Raw genomic sequence first — 22,432 nt, 5'->3', positions numbered from 1 at the left:
CCCAAAGGGGACCAGTTTTCCTAACATTGTTTGTTGAAGAGACTACCACTTCCTGATATTGGCACTCTTGTGGAAGATGAGGTGACATATATGTGTGGGTTTATATAATATATCATACCATATAATTCAAAATCAGGAAATGTGATCAGTTTTGTTCTTCTTCCTCAAGATTGTTTTTGCTAATTGGGGTCTATTATGGTTTTATGTTAATTTTAGGATTGCCTTTTCTATTTCTGCAAAAAAAACAAACAAAACAAAAACAAACAAACAACCACAAAAAAACCTTCCATTGAGAATTTTATGGGAATTTCATCGAATCTATAGGTGGCTTTGAGTATTTTAACAACATTGTCTTCCAATGCATGAATACAGCCATTATTGAACCTCTGCCTCCTCTGTCATTTTACTACCAGTATTTCTCCTTCAGTGACGTTTATCAGGAAATCTCCTTTACAGTTGTTCTAGGGCAAAACATATAAATAAGTCTTTGCAGTTATAAGAGCCAGAAAATCATTGCTCATCCCAGCCTTTAGATTCCCATTCATTGAGAAATCTACTTGGGAGAGAGCTTTAGAGCTGATCTCAAGTTTTAGTACACATATGGATCTCTTGGAGAGCTTTTTAAGGAAAGATTCCTGGCCCTGCCTTTAGAGATTCTAAGTCAGTAGCTCTGGTTGGAAAAAGGAACATGAATTTTCATTTCCAAAAGCTTCTGGGTGATGCTGCTGATGATGATTCAAGGACTACTTTTTGAGTAGCAAGATCTTCCAGAACATACTTCTAATAGTTGTCACCTCTAGGGAGAAATGCCTTTGAATAGTAGTGATGCCACATCAAGCTTTTTGCCATCTGAATCACACATGATTTTATGTAACCAGAGACTTATGATTTCAATTAGGGTATAAAAGTACCCAATTTGGTCCATTTTCAGAATTCCTAGCAACGAGTGACTTTTGGTGTATCAATGAGAGAAGGAAAAGGGGAGTGGAACATCACCTAGAGAATGCTCCTGTTGGTTTTATGCCTTCACTTATATATAGGAGATTTGAGACTGATGTCAAGACATCATCCCATTAATAACAACAAAGAACAGATCCCTGTTGTTGAACATCGGGAGATGTGACGAGTGATGAGAAATGTGTCAAGTCTGTGACCACCCTACTCCAACAAGTTACTTCAAGGCATTCTTACTAATATTTCAACCCATCCATTTCATAAGGGCAGTGAGACCTGAAAGTGACATCTTAAATAAGATGACTGCTGACAAACTCCCAAATTTCAACTGAAATAAACACAGACCCATTGTCTCAAACCAGTGGTTGACACAAAGCCCTGATTTTCCTAACAGAGCGCTGAGATGGAAACAGAAGTCTTTCAAGCCTATTTGAGAATGAATTTTCTTCTCTTGAGTGGCTCTGAAGAATCAATAAGGAGTCATATCTAAGGCTTTTCAAATTTACAGAAAGGTGGTTGTTCCGGCAGATTATGCTGGGGAGCCATGTGTGCTAGCATCCTTTAGTCATTTCACTCTTAGAATTAATTACAGCCCAAGGACCTGTACTGGATGATGCATGTGAGGAGTTCTCAGAAGCCAAGAACAGAGCACCTGTCATCTGGAAATGATTAATTTGCTCAGTTAGTTGGAGCATTGTCCCATACACAAAAGGTGGTGGATTCGATTCCTAGTAGGGCACATACCCAGATTGTGGGTTCAATCCCCAGTTGGATCACATGTAGAAGGCAGCCGATCTACGTTTCTCTCTCTTTACCTTCATCTCTCTAAAAAACCAATTAAGAAAAACATTTTAAAATGCTCAAACTGCCCTAGTCAGTTTGGCTCAGTGGCTAGAGCATCAGTCCGAGTACTGAAGGGTCCTGGGTTCGATTCTGGTCAAGGGCATGTACCTTGGTTGCGGACTTCTGGCCCTGGCCTAGGGAATGCATGAGGCAACCTATTGATGTGTCTCTCTCACATCTGTGTTTCTGTCTCTCCCTCTTTCTTCCACTCTCTCTAAAAATCTATGGAAAAACTGTCCTCATGTGAGGTTTTAAAAAATAAAAATAAAAAAAAATGCACAAATCTTGTGTACATGCAGCTAAATTATTTTTTACATATTTTAATTTTCCTGCTCCTTGTAACCTACACCCAAATTAAGTTAACTTTCCTGTTATTTTATTTTGGAAATTTTCAAACCTATAGATGAGTTCACCTCCTAAGGGTAGTTTCAATGTACATTGAGTGACCAGATTATTATGATCTCTGAACGCATAATAATCTGGCTACTATTGTATATCCTTTATAATAAAAGGCTAATATGCAAATTGTCCCCTCGACCAGGAGTTAGACCAGCAAGCAAGCTGGCCAACCATCCATGTTCCCTCCCCCTGAACAGGCTGGCTGGATCCCACCCATGCACGAATTCATGCACTGGGCTCTAATATATATATATTAGAGTGGCCAGATTATTATGCATTCAGAGATCATAATAATCTGGCCACTCAGTGTACATGAACAGGTTTTTAAAAACGTGTTTCTGGGTTAGTATCTATTTACCTCTGATTGCCTTTTATCTTAGCAGTGTGGGAAAGATGGCATTGGTATATACAAAGGAGAGACTAATGTGGTTCAGTGCTTGTGTTCTGGGGCTTTAAGTATCTCTGGGAGAGATCTGGAGTAATGCATAGTGGGAGTCACTGCCCTTCCAGGAGCTTGTGCCTCCTCCAGGTTCTTGTCTGTGTTAGATATTGTACACCTACAGCTCAGCATCCTCTGGTAAGAATGGGAGTGATTGCCAGAAACAAAGGTCAAATCCACTTAAAGCAGACAGTTGAATACATCCCTATTGTCATAGACACCGAGAAGCCCTGTGCTTACAGGCTATGTGGAGAAGTGCTAATATTTAAAGAGCTTGATGCCAGGCAACCTGCTGCCTGGGATTTGAATGTAAGGAGATGCCTCTCTGCCTGGAAAGGAGCCCCTGCCCTTCAGCCTCCTTTCTCCGGACTTCACTTAGGTCTGCCATCTGTGCCCCAGCTTCTGTCACCTACATGTTTGATGTAATCGTGGAAGTATAAAAGGCACATTTCCTTTCACCACAACTCTTTCAAAAGTGTATATGTCTCAGATGATCATTAAGCACACTTGTCTAGTAGTTTGCAGCAGAAGAGCATCCCTGCTGAGTTTCTCTTTAGCCATGAGTTTTGGGGTCGGTTGAGGAGCCTCTCTGACCTGTCATCCCCTGTCTGTGAAATCAGCTTGCCTGCTCCTGCCCAGATTGCCTCAGGCCCAAATAGAACAATGCATTGAGCCCTGCTCGGTGTTAGTGCACTGAACAGTCAACTGGTTTGATTCTCAGCCAGAGCGCATGCCCAGGTTGCAGGTTTGGTCCTCAGTTGGGGTGCATGTGGGAGGCAACTAAGCAATGTTTCTCTCTCTCCCTCTCCCTCTCCTTCTCTCTCTTTCTCCCTCTCTCCCTCTCTCCCTCTCTCTCCCTCTCTCCCTCTTTCCCTCTCTCTCCCTCTCTCTTCCTCTCTCCCTCTCTCCATCTCTCTTCCTCTCTCCCTCTCTCCCTCTCTCTCCCCCTTTCCCTCTCTCTCCCTCTCTCTCCTTCTCTCTCCCTCTCCCTATCTCTCTCTTCCCTTCTTCTCTCTTTCAAATCAATAAAAACATTTTTTAAAAAGACAAAATATGTGGAAGCACTTTATGATCACGACTATGCAAATCCTCACCACTGCCAGGCATTAGTGTGCTCCTATGTGTGAATGTATTTCAGAGCTCCTCTACATCTAAATTCAAAAAGAGGGTGGGTGGTTCCTTCCCAAGAGAAGAGAACATAAAAGAAGTCATTTTGAAGAGAAAGTAAAATGTAGTCTCAACTCATATATATTCATTCAAACATGATTTTTAAAAATTTTCAAAGACTATTCAGCCAAAATAGTAATCAGTCAAATTTTGTCAGTCCCTTAAAAAAAATTCATTAGTACCCACTGGCAAGGTCCGTTGATACAATTCATTTTCTCAACATTCGTGTTCTCTCTTCTTGGAATCTGACAGGTAGGACTGATGTCATGGCCATGTCTACACCTGTTCCGGGGGGGGGGGGGGGGGAGTGGAGAGGATTCCCAGAGGGTCTTGCTTCCCAGCAGACCAGGCGCTGCTGCATAGTGAGGTGTGTGCATGGCCAGGCTGTTTGTCTTTTGGGGACTATTCATCATTCACACAGGTACAAGGCCCAAACAGCTTTCATGTACCTGTGAGAACTTTCACTATCAGACATATGCTCAAAGTAACATTTGCTCTGGAGGATTTGCCATTTTGTTCCACATCAAGGAGCATAACAGAGTAAAACTTTGGAATTGGATGTTGCACATATTTAAAATTGATGTATCCCTTGCCAAGATCGGTTTGGATCAATGGATAGAGCATCGGCTTGGGGACTGAAGGATCCCGGGTTCGATTCCGGTCAAGGGCATGTACCTTGGTTGCGGGCATATCCCCAGTAGGGGGTGTGCAAGAGGCAGCTGATCGATGACTCTCTCTCATCGATGTTTCTAACTCTCTATCTCCCTTCCTCTCTGTACAAAATCAATAAAATATATTTTTTTAAAAATTGATGTATCCCCGCACCAAAGAACATTTTATCATTTATTTGTTTTTAAATTCCATTGTCTACATATGAATTTATGGGCAACATTTAAATTTTTGTAAATAAGCAACTTTCTACTCTCCCCCCACATTGCAAACACACTGCAGAACTTTTCATTATTTCATCCTTATGCACATGCCATCTCCTGTTTCTAACTAATAAATAGCTCATTGGGATTTTTACTTAGCCCATAAAATAAATGGATGACTTTTAGGGTTATAAAGGGAATACTGAAGTCAAATAGAAACCAGACTTGCATATCGTCAGTTTTAATTTTATCCAGTTCTGCTGCAGAATTGAGGGCCATATCCCAGAAAACTGTTTTAAAGAAGTCCAAACAGAACATCTTACTATTATTAGGTAGTCATTACCTTTAGACCTCCAGTATATAGAGCAAAGCTGTACCAAACATGACATTATTCAGTTCTCACACCTATTCTGTGATGGTTGGGGAAGTTAAGACTGCGAGAGAGAAGTGACTTACCTAAATGATAGAGGTTGAATTTGTTCTCATGTCTCCCAGTTCCTAAGGTTTACCCATGACACTGTGGTTTTCTAACATGGGACAGGTCTGGAGTCTACCAGAGTAGCTCTCTCTGCTTTAATTCTTTGCTCTTGTCTGTGCATCTGGGTAAGAGTTCGTTGTTTCCTCTGTGCTGCACTCTGCATACCCAGGCCCTGGAGAGGAGCCGTTGTCTTCAATCCATGCCTCTGGCAGCCGTGCTTGTGACCATGGCCAGACCCACCGTGTGTTCTGTGGTGCTCATGGGGCATGTGGCAAGTGGGGCCAAAGAGCCAACATCTGGGAATTTTCTGTTTTGTAAAAACTCATCAACCAAGTAAGGGAAGCAAAAATAAGGTTCACTGTGGTTACGATAGGCTACAGCTTAAAGACTTCTGCATTCTTTAAAAAACAATTCCTTTCAAGCCCAGAAATGTTAGGAAGGTTATGACTCTAAAATATCGAGCCAGAATGTATTTGTGCCCTGAGGTTAAATAATCATTCACAACAACACAGCTATCCTGAGTCTGTGCTTATATACGGTATGTCTGAAATCTCACTTCCAGTAGCATTTTTACTGATAGAGCATCTATCTGCCTAAGCGATCTGTTTTAACACTGTGATTGTATACAGTGTATACTTGCCCACTATATTTTATGGAATAAGCATAATTGTTATGATAATAAATGAACATTCAGAGGTGTAAATTACACACACAGGAAGGAGAGTATCTTTTTAGCATGCTTTTTTATACCATGTGGTGGCCTCACAAATACATCAACATCAAGGCAATGAGGCTTGTTTTTTCATATGATTAGATATAAGGTCAGATTATGATATATCCTTATATTATAGGATGCATCCAAGAGCCACAGAAATTTTCAAATGTAGCGTATTTCTAAGTAAGTTGCTGCCATTTCACCTGGAAAAAAGTGCTCAGATGCCTACTTACACGCAATGCCAAAATGCCGCCTCTGTGGCACTGAGTTGCATTTTTGGACCTGCAGTGAGCATTTGGCATGGCATTGTCTGTCTTAATACATGTGACAGATTCACAATTTTTAAAATGAAATGAAAGATTTACGAAAATACTGCATGTTTTCTCTACAATCCATTTTGTGCTAAGTTCTTGCAGGAACAGCCCTGTCAGCTTGTGATCCCAGTTGGCTGCTTGCACACATCCTGGAGCAGGACTGGTTACACCTGGACAGGCATTTGAATTGTGTTCTAATTTCAGTCCATTAGCAGAGCCCCTGTCTGAGAGTAGGAGCCACTTCAAGGTGGAGACAGGCTGTGCTGTGAATTGGCATGAGAGCAGAGCTCCGGGGCCTGACATTGACGTTACCCACTTTTAGGAATTGTAGGCTATGAGTTACAGTGCATTGGAAAAGCACTCAGTGTTGCATTATTGCCATGGTAATGAGCCAGAGCCAGAGATTTTGCTTCTAAAATCATTATAAGGACATGCTATCTTTGTGCTCTTGCTGGCTGCATGAGAGGAGGCAGACTGCTTTCTTTCTCCACCCTTAAACTCCACTCACTCATCTTTCCCCCACCTACTTCAATGATTGGAGAGAGGCTGCCACTATTTGACATTTGGTGATGTTTATGTCTACACAGTGTGTGTGTGTGTGTGTGTGTGTGTGTGTGTGTGTGTGTGTGATTTTGCTTATGTTTACTCTTCCTACAGAAAAAATATAGAAGAGAAGAGAGGTGAGATCCAGTGTAGAAGCAGAAGGATTGATTCCTGGAGGATCAGATGTAGTTGTCTATGGAAAGGAAAGGAAGCAGAATGACTTGGTGCTGATGCTCTAGTCTAGGGGTGTCGAACTCAATCAGAGAAGGGGCCAAAATATAAAATCCAGCCTAAATCGCTGGCCGAATGGTTTACTGAACAGTCATAAACTGACAATGTCATAAACTGACAGCGGAGTGCAGTGATGACAGCGCGGTGCGGGCCACATTGCAAGGCCTGGCAGGCCGGATTTGGCCCGCGGGCCTTGTGTTTGACACATGTGCTCTAGTCTATGCCAATTCTCTTCTGATTGTTTTAGTTTTCTCAGGGAAGGAGAAAACCAAACCACCTGCTGAGAGTCCCAGAGAATAGAGAGTGGAGGAGAGGAGAAGTTGCGAAATGGTTTTCTGTCAGAAGGAGTTAGAAAGTGAATGGGCTAGAAAAATAGAATACAATTGCAAGACAGCATGTAAAGGGGCCAGCGTGGTCAGGAATTTAAAGTGGACCAGTCAGCAGGCTGAGTGTCTTTCCACCACTGTGTTGCAAGCCCAGAGTAGGTAGAAGGTTGGCTGTAATCTGGGTGATGGCTTTGCTAAGTATTGTACATACGACAGGGTAAGGAGCTGGGGCATATGGAGAAAGGTGATTCTAAGCTAGTTAATAATACAGGAGTGAGAGTGAAGATTGTCAAAAGGAAAGTTGATTGAAGGTTCCAGTGGGGCTGAAGGATTATTGGAGTCTGAGTACTTAGGAATGGGCTGGAAGAATTGAAGGTGGAGATCAATGAGTAGAATGCGTGATGTGAAGACTATGGAGAGGCTGTAGTTATTGGTAATGACAAAGTCTTGAGTATCACCAGGAGTGTGAATGGATGAAGGAGTAAGGTGCAAGACTTAGTCACTGGAGGATCTGAGAGGACCTCCATTTAAAGACCTGTGATTCAGTCATAGGCAGAGTGATCCCCGGATGTAGTGATTATGACAGTAAACAAGGAGCTCAAATCATTAGTGAATAAGAGGAAGTGATCTAGAGTAAATTGTTAACAGCAACAATGCTAGCATCTGGCAGGCTCATCTGTGTCTTAGGATTGACAAGTGTTTGCACTGGCACCAAAATTAACCTCATTTCAGATATTAGTTCCACCATTTACTGTCTAGCAAGTACTAACACTTCTCGTTCTCACTTTCTGCATCTGTTAATTAGAGACAATAATAGTATATACCCCAAAGACTGGGCAGTCATGAGGGTTAAACAAGATAATGTGTATCATATCTTAAGCATTGTGCCTAGCATATAGTAATTCCTCTTAAAATAGCATTATGACGTCATTCCATGTTCAGAATCTTTATGCAAACCCTATGCTTCCAATTTGGAGCACGAGGTAGCTTATCTTTCTGTTGTTATGTAGCAGCAGCTGTTTGCCACATAAGGTTCATTTGCTGGTCTTCGCCTTTGTAGTAGTATGGAGGGCCAGTTTGAGCAGGATCTGTCAGGAAGGAGTGCAGCTACCAACCTGTTCTAACAGCTGAGAGAGATGAACACTCCATCTTCCTTGTAGGGTGGGGATGGAGATGAGAGATTAGAAATTTGTTAAGAACAAAGACATGAACTACAATAGTAATAGGTAGAGAGTCATAGATGGTCCCCCAGTTTCTGGCTTTGGTGACCACACAGGTGAGAAGAAAAGCAGGGAAGGGAGCTTCTGGCACTTCATGGCAAATAGCCGCCTCATTAAATGAGTAAATTTCCATCAGGTGTGGCAATACTCAGGGAACAGACCTATTTCCTCAATCCTCGGTGCATTTAGAACAGGGGTCTTCAAACTATGGCCCGAGGGCCACATGCAGCCCCCAGGGAAGTCTGATCCTGCCCTCCAGGTTTTTTGGGCAGTGAGCGCAGCCAAGGTGTTACAGTAGGAATTAGTAGTTCATATAGTCCGGCCCTCCAGCTCTCTGAGGGACCGTGATCTGGCCCCCACTTTAAAAAGTTTGAGGACCCCTGATTTAGAAGGAACCATTCCTCACGGTCCACAGACATAGAAAAACTCTAACATAGGCAGTGTTTGAGAAACATCAAAATTAAAATGCCAACTAGTGTCTCTTCGCTCAGTACATTTCACTGTTTGCCATAAACGCCAATCCAGTTTGTTTGCTTGTCACGCTCATATGTGTTACTATTTCTTTGAGCCATTTGGCACTCATTTTATTATGATTTCTAAAAGCATAGATATACATTACAAATATATTCATTTCCTGTATGCGCAATTTCTAATTATTTTAAAGATGTTGATAGGCTAGAGATGCCAATGTGAGCAGGTCAAATCTTCAGCCTCTCCAAGACTCCCTGTGATAAAGCTCCTGCAATGGCTTCTACTTAGATCACTTCTGTCTGTTGGGCATCCTGTGAGCAATTGGTTGATGTTCAGTTAGCGACATGAACCTCTTGGACTCGGCTGTAGGAAAATCTTAGAGCTGCCTGTAGCCTGCCTCCACGAAGTGGGGAGAGCTTCATGGCTTTGCGAGCTCACCACCCCCTTTCCCATCATGGCTTTACTTAATTTCTTAGCTTTATTTTTCTTACTAATATCAAATATGCTTTCTCCTTCTCCACTGCCGGCATCTTTTCAAGCCCCTGCTCTTTGGAACAGGACTGGGCACAAGAAGTGGTTTCTTCTGATAGATTTGAACATCTGGATAGGTCCCTCCCTATACCCAGAAGCCTGTCTGTCACAAACATGCACTCGGTAAACATTTGCTACATCAGTCAGTGTGCACTCCATGCCATCGGTGAAATGGACCTGTGATCCCAAGCATTTGCCAAGCTTGAAGTGCCTTGGAATAATAACTGCACTAATAATACAGTGGTAATAATAATAATGGCTAATATTTATAGAGTGCTTGCTCTCTGTCTAATCATTTTTCATACACCTTACTGAACTTCCTAACGATCCTGTGAGATAAGAACAATTAGTATTCCCATTTTACAGATGTGAGTTCTTAGAGAGGAAATACCTTATCTAATTTCAGGAAACTAAGAGTAGAGGAGCAAGGATTCTGTCTCCAGCACCTGGAATGTTTATTGACTCCAAAATGTGCCATCAGTGTGATAAACTAGCAGAAGCATGTCTCCTGAGGAGGAGCTTGTGATATTGTGATTTGTAATAGGAAATAGGTAATATATCTATTTGGTCTTTGCACTGCTCCTGGCACAGTGCTCTTAAAAGGATTGGAATTTTCTAAATGTTGTGGGCAGACACAAAGGCATTTTTGTTATGTTAATGACTTTCGGAAAGCTCCTAAGAATGGGGCTGCTCCCAGGGGAATCAACCAGTAGATTTGAGGGTTGGAATTTTCAGTCCCAACCCCTTGACCTCACTGGAAGGGGGCAGAGAGTTCAATCACCAAGGGCCACTGAATTAATCAGTCACGCCTAAGTAAATGAAGCCTCCATAAAAACTTTAAAGGAAGAGGTTTGGATAGCTTCTAGGTTGGTGAACACGTGAAGGAGCCAGGAGGGGGTGCACCTGGAGAGGGCAGGGAAGCTCCGTGCCCTTTCCCCATTCCTTGCCCTATGCACCTCTCCCATCTGAGTCATAGCCTGTCATAATAAACCAGGGATTTAGTAAGTAAAGTGTTTCCTGAGTTCTGTGAGCCACTCTAATAAATTGCATCAATGAGGGGATTTGGGAACCTCTGATATATATAGCCATTTGGTCAGAAGCACAGGTGACAACCTGGACTTGCAATTGGCATCTGAAATAGGGGGGCAGTCTTGTAGGACTGAGTCCTTAACCTGGGCAAGCTGACTCCACCTCTGGTGGACAGTGTCAGAACTGAGTTAAATTGTATCAATAGGACATCCAGCTGGTAGAGTGGGAAAAACACAATGTAGAGCTGGACCCTCTCAAACATCTGTGGCACCAGTTCTCCATGCATCCAGCGGTCCAGGTCACCAAACCCCTTGTCGAGTGACCTTGCATCTGGGAGCAGTGGCTGAGATGTGGTGCTGGCAGTCTGGCAAGTTCTAATCTCAATAGAATTAGGGGGTGGGAGAGAGGGGGGCGGGGGGAGGTTTGTGAAATCAGTCAGTGTCTGGTTTGGTTTTAAAGAAACAAAGAAATGAAAAAGCTGTACTTGCCATGACAAGACTTGGAGGGCACTGAAATGCATATTATTAAGTGAAAAAAGCCGGTCTGAGAGGCTACCTACTGTATGATTCTAATGATATGATATAATGAAAAAGGCAAAATTATGGAGGCAGTGAAAAGATCAGTGGTTGTCAGGGGTTGTGGGAGGGGAGAGGTGAACAGGCGGAGCACAGGGGATAGTTAGGGCAGTGGAATACCTCTGTATACTGTAATGATGAATACGTCATTATACATTTGTCCAAACCCATAGAAGGTATGCTTCCAAGAGTGAGCCCATGGACCTTGGGTGGTGATGTGCTAATGTAGGCTCATTATTGTAACAAATGCACCGCTCTGGCAGCTGGTAATGGCAGGGGCTGTGCATGTGTGGGGGTAACGAGTATATGGTAAGTCTCTGTACTTTCCACTCAATTTGGGGATGAATCTGAAACTTGTCTAAAAAATAAAGTCCAATGAAAAACAAGCCACATTCCTGTACCCTCCCTGCACCGCTGCCCCCCACACTCCATTGTTCGGGGTTGAGAGACGGCTGGCAGTGTTTTGATTGCCAGGGAAAAAGAAGGATAAGCTGATTTTGATTGAAATTCCACTGTAGGCACGTTGAGGAATTTTAAATAAGTGCTGAGCCAGTAAATGCTGTGGGTTCCTTTTGTTTAGAGTTGGCACTGAGTAAAGGCTTTGCTGCCAGAGGGAGCTAACAGGGAGGACAGCCAGATCTGCAGCCAGCCTGAGTCGTGACCTTCCTTCATCCAGAGATTTCCATCCTGGCTCCAAATGCCAGGGCTTCTGTGGAGCTTCTATTGCCTCAAGCAGCCCAGGAGTTTCCTCCCTGATGAGGAGAACCATGTTGCCACTTCTCTCCTCTCCTCCTTCCCTGCCTCTTCACAGCCCCAGCTGCCTGGGCCCTTGCTCGGGCCACTGCCTTCCCCTGTGTGTTTCCTGTATGTCCCCTGTGTGCCCCCTGTGTATCCCCTGTGTGTTCCCTGTGTGTCCCCTGTATGTCCCCTGTGTGTCCCCTGTGAGTTCCCTGTGTGTCCCCTGTGTATCCCCTGTATGTCCCCTGTGTGTCCCCTGTGAGTTCCCTGTGTGTCCCCTGTGAGTTCCCTGTGTGTCCCCTGTGTGTCCCCTGTGTGTCCCCTGTGTGTCCCTGTGAGTTCCCTGTGTGTCCCCTGTGAGTTCCCTGTGTGTCCCCTGTGTTTTTCCCTTATGTCCCCTGTGTATCCCCTGTGAGTTCCCTGTGTGTCCCCTGTGTGTCCCCTGTGTGTCCCCTGTGTGTCCCCTGTGTATCCCCTGTGTGTCCCCTGTGTATCCCCTGTGAGTTCCCTGTGTGTCCCCTGTGTGTCCCCTGTGTGTCCCCTGTGTGTCCCTGTGAGTTCCCTGTGTGTCCCCTGTGAGTTCCCTGTATGTCCCCTGTGTGTCCCCTGTATGTCCCCTGTGTGTCCCCTGTGAGTTCCCTGTGTGTCCCCTGGGTGTCCCCTGTGTATCCCCTGTGAGTTCCCTGTGTGTCCCCTGTATGTCCCCTGTGTATCCCCTGTGAGTTCCCTGTGTGTCCCCTGTGTGTCCCCTGTGTGTCCCCTGTGAGTTCCCTGTGTGTCCCCTGTGTGTCCCCTGTGTGTCCCCTGTGAGTTCCCTGTGTGTCCCCTGTGTGTCCCCTGTGAGTTCCCTGTGTGTCCCCTGTGTGTCCCCTGTGTATCCCCTGTGAGTTCCCTGTGTGTCCCCTGTGAGTTCCCTGTGTGTCCCCTGTGTGTCCCCTGTGAGTTCCCTGTGTGTCCCCTGTGTGTCCCCTGTGTGTCCCCTGTGAGTTCCCTGTGTGTCCCCTGTGAGTTCCCTGTGTGTCCCCTGTGTGTCCCCTGTGTGTCCCCTGTGAGTTCCCTGTGTGTCCCCTGTGTGTCCCCTGTGAGTTCCCTGTGTGTCCCCTGTGAGTTCCCTGTGTGTCCCCTGTGAGTTCCCTGTGTGTCCCCTGTGTGTCCCCTGTGTGTCCCCTGTGAGTTCCCGGTGTGTCCCCTGTGTGTCCCCTGTGTGTCCCCTGTGTGTCCCCTGTGAGTTCCCTGTGTGTCCCCTGTGTGTCCCCTGTGAGTTCCCTGTGTGTCCCCTGTGTGTCCCCTGTGAGTTCCCGGTGTGTCCCCTGTGAGTTCCCTGTGTGTCCCCTGTGTGTCCCCTGTGTGTCCCCTGTGTGTCCCCTGTGAGTTCCCGGTGTGTCCCCTGTGTGTCCCCTGTGAGTTCCCGGTGTGTCCCCTGTGTGTCCCCTGTGAGTTCCCGGTGTGCCCCCTGTGTGTCCCCTGTGAGTTCCCTGTATGTCCCCTGTGTGTCCCCTGTATGTCCCCTGTGTGTCCCCTGTGAGTTCCCGGTGTGTCCCCTGTGTGTCCCCTGTGAGTTCCCGGTGTGCCCCCTGTGTGTCCCCTGTGAGTTCCCTGTATGTCCCCTGTGTGTCCCCTGTATGTCCCCTGTGTGTCCCCTGTGAGTTCCCTGTGTGTCCCCTGTGTGTCCCCTGTGAGTTCCCTGTGTGTCCCCTGTGTGTCCCCTGTGAGTTCCCGGTGTGTCCCCTGTGAGTTCCCTGTGTGTCCCCTGTGTTTTTCCCTTATTCTCTTGTGTGTCCCCTGTGTGTCCCCTGTGAGTTCCCTGTGTGTCCCCTGTGAGTTCCCGGTGTGTCCCCTGTGAGTTCCCTGTGTGTCCCCTGTGTTTTTCCCTTATGTCTCTTGTGTGTCCCCTGTGTGAAGAAGTTACAGGAAGAGCACCTGCTGCACGTGGCCTCAACCCAAGAGATCTGGGTCTCTAACAGTTGAATAGATAAACATTGGGTTAAATTGAATAGTTTTATTTATTAATTTAAGTTCCAAGTTCTTATAAAAGTTATACTGACAATTTCTTGATTTTTTTTCTAACAGTTCATTTTTAGATACACAAAGCAACTTACACTATTAAAAGTTTTCTGGTAGTTCCTAAGTAAAAATTTGTATTTTACCATTTTGAAAAGTATTTCCATGTGAAACCCAGCAAAGACCATATAAAAAATCAATAACAAAAAAGCCAATTCTATATGCTTATTCATTAACTTAGATATATCCACATCTCTTATTCCAAACCTTTCACGTCCCTCCCAATATACTTTCTTCCTCTTCTGCTCCTTCTGTTCACTAATGACACCATGGTTGCCCATGCAGGAAGCAAGCACAACATTTCTGTTTAGTCAAGACTCCTGTGGCTGCAAGTAAGAGCAACTTGGCAGAATGGAGCTCCCAGAACTGTGGTTTCTCTCTTGTATTCATTATTCTCTCCTCTGATGACCCTGGAGATTTCTTCTCTCATCTTCTTTCTGTGTGTTGGGTCATTTTTTGCAGCCACAGAGGAGCTCCTTTCCTGCAGTGGGGGACATAGCCACTGGTCACTCCAAGTTTGAATCGTTCTAGCTTACTGACCCAAGAGAACAGCGACCAGGCCTTGGGCAACTCAGAAGATGAACCAGTGGGAAGGACTTGCCTTGGCTTAGCTCAGTGGTCGGCAAACTCATTAGTCAACAGAGCCAAATATCAACAGCACAACGATTGAAATTGAAAGCCAAATTTTTTAAACTTAAACTTCTTCTAACGCCACTTCTTTAAAATAAACTCGCCCAGGCCGTGGTATTTTGTGGAAGAGCCACACTCAAGGGGCCAAAGAGCCGCATGTGGCTCACGAGCCGCAGTTTGTCCACCACGGGCCTAGTCTGATCTCTGCACCGATGCTCATCCTAAACTGTAACCCCGGGCATAGAATTTCTCTCCTCAGAACACTGTGTCTCGGCCACCAGTAGAATAAGGGTTCAAGCCAGGGCCCTCCCTCCATGGCCTGGCCTCTCTGCTGTTCTGCTTTATCTCCTATCACCCCCCCAAGCTTCACAACCTGGCACCCTCTTTGTTGTTCCCCTAACCTGTACCTTATTTCTTTTATCTGAGCTTTGAGCCTGCTGTCCTTTCAACTTTGCAGAGCCCTTGCCCACATTCCTGGGTCTCAGCTAAAACCTTCCTTGGTCCTGCCTCTTACTTCTTCTGGTTGTTACATCACCCACTTCTCCCTACCATTACCCTCCATGATAAAACTTCTGTTGTCTACACTTTGTGTTGTAACTGTTTTATTGTATAGTATTGAATGCTGTGTATAATATATTGGAACTGGTTAACTACTGGCTGGTTTGAGGTGAGAAATGCCTTCCCTAAGCCATGTTAGGGATGTGAGACTTTCTGAGACCTTTTCTATGAAGGTGCCTGCTCTACACTTTTGGCTCCTTCTTCAGAGAGGGGATTCCTAAGGTTGTGCGCCTCCCCTCCATCCTGCAAAGCCACGCCACGTGCTGACACCTCCCCTTAGCTTGCTTTCTCTAGGCCAGTGCTGAGTCTTAGCTTTGCCACAGGGTTTGGCCAGCTACCTGCACATGCCCAGTAGCTGTCTGTGGCGATGCTCTCACCACCGCTGGGGATGTGCACAGGCTGCAGCCACAGGGTTGAGTGTGTGGAGGAGGGTTGGAGGAGCCCATGGGGGAGTTGGGGAATCTGCAGGCAAGGTTTCCTAGCAGCTCATGGGTGAGCTTTCTGATGGAGTCAGCGAAGCAGTTAGTAGGATCTGTGTCCTTTGTCGCCTGCAGAGAGCCCTGGCTCTTATTCTTCCAGCCTCTCCTTGTCCTCCAGTTCTGATCACACTGGTTTTCTGGGTCCCATGCTCTCACTTTCCCCCTGAGGCTGAGAAGGTCTCTCTTGGCCCTGAGCTGTGTCACCATGGGGGAGGTTGACTCAGGTAAAGGGAAACTGTTTCTTTAACCCTTCACATGGGTCCAGGCTCAGATTTTATTCTGCTCAATGTTGGGCAGGAATATCCCTGACTTCTGGACTTCCAGAAAGGCACAGTCAGCGAGGGTGATTCTCAAATTCTGTTTTTTGAGGGAAAGACTAGATAACCCCTATATTGCCATTTTGATTGATTACAGATACTTTTGAAAAGTAAAAGATAGATAACAGTTATGAATTTAAATATGATGTTATTTATGCCAGATGTTCTTCTTCCTAACTTATAAAAATCCTCCTATGTACTAAAAGAGAAACATGCAAATTGACTGCACCTTCCCTATGCCCACAAGCTCTGGCCACCAGCCAATCAGGGTGAGTATGCAAATTAACCCAAACAAGATGGCTGTTAATTTGCATGTCCAGGCCAGAGCAGAGACTGAAAACAGAGTAGAAAGAAGCCAATCGCTGCAGAAGGGAGCAAAGCTGCAGAGAAGCAAGCAAGCAGGGTGGGGAGAAGGGAGGAAAGCAGGCTGGCTAGGAGAGAAGGGAGAGAAGCAGGTGGGGCAGGGAGAAGGGAGGAAAGCAGGAGGGGCAGCAACCACAGCAGGAAGCCCTATTGCAGGAATCTTCCTACAACAGGTTTCTAGTATATAATAAAAGCCTAATATGCAAATTGAACAATGGAATGACCAGTGGAACAACTGTTCACCCTGACATGCACTGACCAACAGGGGGCAGATGCTCAATGCAGGAGCTGCCCCCAGCCCACAGGCCCCAGGGCAGCCAAGGCTGGTGCCATCAGGGGCCCCTGATCACCCTGCTGGTCATCCTGGAGCTCAGCCCTGATTGCCGACCAGGCCTAGGGACCCTACCCATGCACGAATTTCATGCATCGAGCTTCTAGTATTATATAATAATATGGCAACGCAATAGTTCTTTGCTATTTCCTCTCATCATTTGGGTTTAGTTTTCCTTCTCACAGTGCCTTTCTCTGCCTATACCTAACAACTCCTCCTATTCTTCCTGTGGGCAGCGCTCCCTGCACACACTGCTGTGGAGCTGTGGGGAGGCACACATAGAGTCCAGCCTAGGGGGAAAGTTCACAAGTGGGAGAGAACTTTGTGTTTAAGTGAATGATCCATTTGTGGAGTCACCGTAGCAAGGGGAAGAGATAAGAACAGAAGCCAGAGGTGGAGCCAGAAGGTTCCTAGGATGGCAGATGAAGATAGGTGAGCTTACAACTGGAGAAAATAAAACACTGAACAAGGCACAGACACGTAGACCAGGGCAGTTCTGGAGACATTGGAAGAATTTAGAAAGGCAGTGCCTTCTTTGGAGAGTTTGAGTTTTTGCAAAGGACAGCATGTTCCTTCATGCTGAGTTGGACCTGCCATAAAAATATCAATAATGTATGTCTCTTTGGTTGAGGACATTTAGTGTAGTTCCAGTATTTATGTAATGGACCAATGGTAAGATAACAGAAGTTACTAATGAGATTTGGAATGTTTTAAAGCAAAGCAACTTCAGATACTCGGTGACTCCTGGAATCCCTAGGAAAAGGGAACTTGCAGATCATCCTTTTCATATAACAGACAAAATCTGTGGAAGGCTCTCTGTTACATATCAGTGACTTTAAATAATTTAGTCACTGAAATCTTGTTATCCTCCTGCCTGCAGGCTTTCTGGGAGAGATTGCAATTATGTTAAATGTAGAAAAGAAATGGACTTGAAATTTGTGTGGATACAGACTTTCCTGGCATCTCGTTGCCTCTCTGACTGAGGGTCTCATTACTCTCAGATTTCCTTGTCTTCTTTTCTTCGTGCCTGGCAAGGACCTCACAGTCTGAAACTATCCCAGGCAAGGTGAGAAGAGACCTGCTGAGTTCAACAAATCCGTCCAAATGGACATGCAAGTACATTTTAGAGTCCTTATAACAGAGCGAGGAAAGCACTGCTAGTGAGGAGACAAGCTTCTGACTTAGCACTGAACAGCACATTTCATATTAGCTATGGTCTGTGAAACATCAGAAAAGGTATCGTTTTCTTAGAGTTTGTGGTAACTCAGTTTAGGGAACTTTCAGGATTTTCTTTAACTTCTTATTATGAAAAATTTTGAACATTTATATACACAGAGAGAATAGACAGTGAGTCCCTGTCTTATGTCTGGTTCCCTGGAAGCAGCCTCTGAAGAAGCAGTTTGGGTCAGGCGGTTTCTGAGGAGAGCTGTGGGGAGGAGACGCTGCGGGAGTGAAGGAAGCGGCAGGGCGGGGGGAAAGGTGAACTGTAAGGCACTTTCAACAGCAGCTGTAGCCAGTTACCCACATGCAGGAGCTGGGGGTGGCCTAGGGTTTCCCCTGCCTTGAAACAAATGTGGGGAGGGTGGGCATTTGCATCCTCTCGTTCTCTGGTCATTGGATGCGGACGTCGTGGTGGGGGTGTGTGAACCTGGACAAGCAGCAAACTTAGGCTAAGGGCCTTAAGGGCCTCAGCTAAGAGCCTTCTCCAGCCACCACTCCCTGCGTCTGGGGTTGCCTGAGGGGAGTGCTGGTACCGTAAAACAACCTCCATACATCTACCCACCCCAGCTCTACTCTGGTCAACCTAAGGCTTAGCTTGGTTCTCTCTACCTCCATTTACTTCTCCCCCTTCTACCCCCTGGCTTATTTATTTTTTTTGTTTTTGACAACTTTATTGCAGTATAATTTATATACCATAAAACTCACTCATTGTAAGCACGCAATGATTTTTAGTTAATTTTCTAAGTTATGCAATTACCGTCCTAACTCAGCTTTGGAACACTTCGTCTCCCTAATAGCATCCTCCCTTTTTAAAATTACTCCGAGCATATTTCGACGTAAAACACTTTAGTGAGACTTTAGTGCAATTAAGTTATTAGCTGCAGGAATCTATTGATAGGAATGAGAAAAGACTCACATTCATATGAGCGGGATACCACTGAACAGTCATTTGAGGTCACCAATCAGACTCTGGGAGAGGTAACTAGCTAAGGCTGTTTCCACAGAAAGTGACTCCAACTCTCTTTGTTAAGTGGTTTATTCCCAGGGGTCGTCTAAGAATATCACATCTGACAAAGGCTCTGTACTTTATAGTTATTCTGCTTTATTCAGGAGCAGAACTGTATTAGACCGGGTTTAGTTAAGTAGGTCTAGGTGAGTGCAGACAGCAGGCAGTAAAAGAGGAGGGCTGTCTAAAAAAGGAAAAAGTAGCTCCAATGAGAGACTATCTTTGTGTGGCATCAAAAAGGAAAGGAAGAACAAGTGTGGAGAAGATGGAAATGTTCTATCAGTAGATTCTTCAGCCAAGGAGACCAAGAAAAACGGGAAATTTCATTTGTTACATGGTCAAGGCAAAAAAAAAAAAAAAAAAACCACACAAAAAACCCTAGGCTATTTTTAGGGTTGGTATAAATGCCTTTTGCACATTTGTCATTCTATTGATAAAAATAACGGGTTTAGACAAAGAAAAAGGAATTTTTTTAAATGAGATATAATTCATCCTTTAAAGGTATTTTAGTATAGTCACAAGATGATGCAACCATCACCACTATTGAATACCAGTACATATTCATCACCCCAAAATAAATTATGCCCATTAACGGCTATTCCATCTTCCCTCCCACCCCCCAAACCCCGCCTTTGTCAACCACTAATCTACGTATTGTCTCTATAGATTGGCCTCTTCTGCACATTTTATAAAAATGGAATCAAACAACAGGTGGCCTTCTGTGTCTCCTTTTGTTCCCTTAGCATGATAGTTTCAGTGTGTTGGCGATGTTGCAGCCTGTGCCAGTACTGCATTCTTTTTTTTGTTATTTAATATATTTTATTGACTTTTTACAGAGAGGAAGGGAGAGATATAGAGAGCTAGAAATGTCGATGAGAGACTAACATCGACCAGCTGCCTCTTGCACACCCCCTACCGGGGATGTGCCCGCAACCAAGGTACATGCCCTTGACCGGAATCGAACCCAGGACCCTTCAGTCCGCAGACTGACGCTCTACCACTGAGCCAAACCGGTTTCGGCTGCATTCTTTTTTATGACCAAACAATATTCCATGCATGAGTTGGGTAGGCCAGATGGTGTTTATCCATTCATCAGTTAATTGATGGCCATTGGGTTGTTTCTGCTTTAAGGGTATTATCAATATAAATAATTTTGCTATGAGCATTCATATTCAAGGTTTTATGTGAACATATGTTTCCAGGTCCTGTAGGATGGCGTTGCTAGGTCATGTAACTGTGTTTAATGTTTGAAGGGCCGCTGAACTGTTTTCCCCACAGCGGCTGTGCCAGTTCACATTCCCACCAGCAGCTTATGAGGGCTCCCATTTCTCCACATTCACATCGTCAATGCTTCTTATTTCCAGGCTTTTTTGTTTTGATCTGCTGGTTTTTATTTATATTTATTTGGCATCATACATTTTATTCCTGATGTGGAACAGACTCCCTCTGTCCCCACAGTGAGGCACATGCTGCCCTGGAGCAATCTAGGAGATTCTCCCACCACCTCTGAGTGCTGGGGACACGGAGCCCTGCAGCTCACCAGACAGACGACCTACCTTCCCCTTCTCACTGAGATAGCTGCTCCCCACTAAGGAGTCCTCTCATCTACTCATCCCTTCAGAAATAAAATTAAAAAAGAGTTCCTTCACTATTGAAAAACCAAAAACACAACATCTCAAGTATGGGGGTGGGGGACCCTGAGATGGGACGCCAGGTCAGGGGTCGCCGATGGAAGAGGAAAGGGAGCCTCCCTCCTGCTGCATCCTGTAGTACCTGCGTGTCCCCCTCACCTACTGGCAGCCACACATCGCGGGCCACTGAGCCCAGATGAGGCAGTGCTTCCCTGAGAACATGTGAGGGTGTTTCTCGGGGTCTGTGACACTGATGTCAGTTTGTTTGATGTTGAGATGCTGATCTACTGAATGGAGCTCACAAAGCCAGCTGCCGGAACCGGAAAGTGAGGGTCACACACAGAGGGCCCCATGCAGTGGACAGAGGCCAGTTGAGCCAGAGCGCCAGCCTGCACGTGGGGGAGGGTGGGGAGCCTGCAGGAACCTGGGAGTGCTGAAGGAGAGCTGTTCTGCTGGGTTTTAAATTCTAGCTATCCCAATGTGTGTGAAACAGAAAGGAAGGCACCTTTCAAAAGATGCAGCAAAGAAAGGTGAATAATACTCAAGTTCTATACTTGAGCATCAAGGTGTGAACCAGGAGGTTGTGGTTGGATTCCCGGCCAAGGGCACATGCTGGGTTGTGAGCTTGATCCCCAGTGGAGGGCATGCAGAAGGCAGCCGATCAATGATTCTCTCTCAGCATTCCTCTCTGAAATCAATAAAAATATATTAATAAAATAAAATCAATAAAAACATATATTTTTAAAAGTTCTTTGCTTGGGGAATCCCAGTTCTTTGCCCCAAAAGCTTCATTCTTTGTGCCCAGTAAGTGGGTTTGATGACTGTCATTGCTGAGAATGTCACTCACAGGCCTAAGGATGCCCCTTCTGGCCCAGCACCTGGGACAGGCCTGCTCTGGTTTGTAGAACCTAGACTGAATGAAGTTCATAGTTATTTTTAAATGCCTATCATTACATATAAAAGTGAAAACATAAGTTACTAAATCTTAAATCTTTTCCACTGGCGGCTCAGGAATCTTAGAAAAGCTGCTGGAAATTGAGGAGAAAGTTGGAACAGTTGGTGAATTGCTTATAAATGAGACTCTTCCATGCTGGACCTTCTTACTCTTGTTCAGGAGATGTCTGAGGAGGTCTCTGAGTAGACAGACATTTCTGAAAACACCCTCCCTCTTGTTTTTCTCATTGTGCCTCTTCTACTCTTCGCTTCCTATTTGGTTCTACCTTGCTTTTATGTAGAGAGAATGTTAAATGTCATCTTTGAACGTGTTGTAGTGATCACTTTCAGTGTCACGTTGTGTCTTATTTCCCTCTGTGCTAACTGTGAGAGATAAATGGGTGGGTACTAGAAAGGACAAAGCTAGAAACCCATCAGCAAAAATTACTTTTGTCCTGCACGGGGGCTATCACACATAGGATGTCCTACAGGCTGCCTGGCTGGCCGTGAGCGGAGGTTTGGTTATATCCTCACACATGCAGCAGTTTGAGCTGAGTGAGAAAGAGCAGGCATCATGACTACTTACCGGAATGCCTGGTGTATGGTCTCTTTTGTTATTTTCATTATAAAAGAATATATTAATTGAAGAAGACATTTCAGTGAATAATGGATATGTGTGCAATTACAAGGGAATGCTTTAAAATAGTTATTTATGGAAATACTGGTACACAAATGACAACAAACTACTGTGGCCTAACTGCTTTGGTTTGCGGATTGCCTTGGGCTGTTTTGACCCGGTCCATTCAGTCCATGGGGCACAGATTGAGCCATGAGTTGCCGGCAGTCACTCAGACCCTGAGGACCAGTCTTCCCCAACACTGCTCTGTATCTCTCACTAACTTGCCCTTTAGCAGATCATGCTAAATATTTTTGACTTGGTATTTAAATGGATGATTATATAGATACACTGAAGGTTTCTTTTATTTAGATGTTTTTAGGTGTGACCTTCTATTGAGGGGAAGCCATATGTGTTGTCTGCTCAGGGTCCCTGCGTAAA

General features: G+C 45.0%; 1 protein-coding gene across 2 annotated transcripts in view; it reads left to right on the top strand.

The window, feature by feature from the left end:
* The window catches only part of CAMK1D (calcium/calmodulin dependent protein kinase ID), a 351,213-nt gene that overhangs the window by 264,038 nt on the left and 64,743 nt on the right, over window positions 1-22,432 (top strand). The gene's annotated exons all lie outside the window — the stretch shown is intronic.

Source organism: Pipistrellus hanaki (assembly GCF_964339955.1).
Source record: "Pipistrellus hanaki genome assembly, chromosome: 1".
In the NCBI taxonomy this organism is placed as follows: Eukaryota; Metazoa; Chordata; class Mammalia; order Chiroptera; family Vespertilionidae; genus Pipistrellus; species Pipistrellus hanaki.
Note: the sequence above shows the minus strand (reverse complement) of the source record. Positions and strands in the feature narration are given on the sequence as shown.